Raw genomic sequence first — 1028 nt, 5'->3', positions numbered from 1 at the left:
ACACACACACACACACACACACATATAGTAGTTCAGTCAGTAGGGAGTTGGGAAGGGAAGGGAAGGGAAGGGAAGGGAAGGGTCGCTGGTTCAAGTCCCCATACGGACCAAAGTATGGTGGTGGACTGGTAGCTTGAGAGATGCCAGTTCACCTCCTGGGCACTGCCAAGGTGCTCTTGAGCAAGGCACCAAACCCCCAACTGCTTGTGACGCCTTTATGGGCAGCCCCCTCTCTCTGACATCGCTCCATTTATTGCATGTACTGAGCATGTATGTGTAATAACAACTAACAACAGAGTGAAAACATTGTAATTTCCCCTTGCGGGATTAATATAGTATACGTTATTATTACACACACACAAACACACACACACACACACACACACAATATACACACATGTTATATACATCAGTTATTATGTTATTGTTTTTTAATTTTACAACCCTTTTTACCAAGTGTTTCATTGTTTCGTCAGTCATGCAGATCAGTGATAAAAAAGACTCAACACACATGCATGCAATGGCAGAGGCAGTTAGACAAGATCATAAATGCACACAGGCGTGGATAGACAGGCACGTATTCACAACATAAACATAAAAACAGAGAGGGAAAGTAACAGTGGGAAACGATGAGATAATAGGCAGGGCCAGTGCCAGTAATTTCTCCACAGATGACTCCTCCTTCCTCACCAAAATTCTACAACTTTTTATCCAATGAGACAAGCCTTTGGGAGGAACCCGTTTTTTTGATTGGTGTAGAGTTTCACAGACCCCTCCCTTCCTTAGGAGTTGGAGAGAGAGTTCACTGTTAGTTTGTTCTCAGCAGCTCTGAGTGAGTTATAGAGCAGAAGGCGCATAGGACTAGCTGTCTGCTGCGACTATATAGATCTTTATCTGCTCAGCTGGAGAGTGTGTGTCTCTGATACTGCCGTCAATTCAGGGAAGCCAAGTGAATTGATCTGACTAAGCAACATGTGGGCTGCACGCCCACAAAATGAGCAGGTTGGTAATGTCTCCCTCTCATTGTC

The 1028-nt window shown here is 44.5% G+C and overlaps 1 protein-coding gene across 2 annotated transcripts in view; it reads left to right on the top strand.

Moving 5' to 3' along the window:
- pld1a (phospholipase D1a) overlaps positions 1–1028 on the top strand; it is a 39947-nt gene that overhangs the window by 931 nt on the left and 37988 nt on the right. The window contains exon 1 of one of the 2 annotated variants that reach the window (XM_034858702.1): positions 812–1002. The exons of the other annotated variant lie outside the window; for it this stretch is intronic. The gene's annotated coding sequence lies outside the window, so the exon portion shown is untranslated. Of the gene's footprint in view, positions 1–811; positions 1003–1028 lie in introns of those variants that run through there. 2 annotated transcript variants of the gene reach the window in all.

This window comes from Etheostoma cragini, chromosome 20 (assembly GCF_013103735.1).
Source record: "Etheostoma cragini isolate CJK2018 chromosome 20, CSU_Ecrag_1.0, whole genome shotgun sequence".
Classification (NCBI taxonomy): Eukaryota; Metazoa; Chordata; class Actinopteri; order Perciformes; family Percidae; genus Etheostoma; species Etheostoma cragini.
This window is presented reverse-complemented; position numbering and strand designations above follow the sequence as displayed.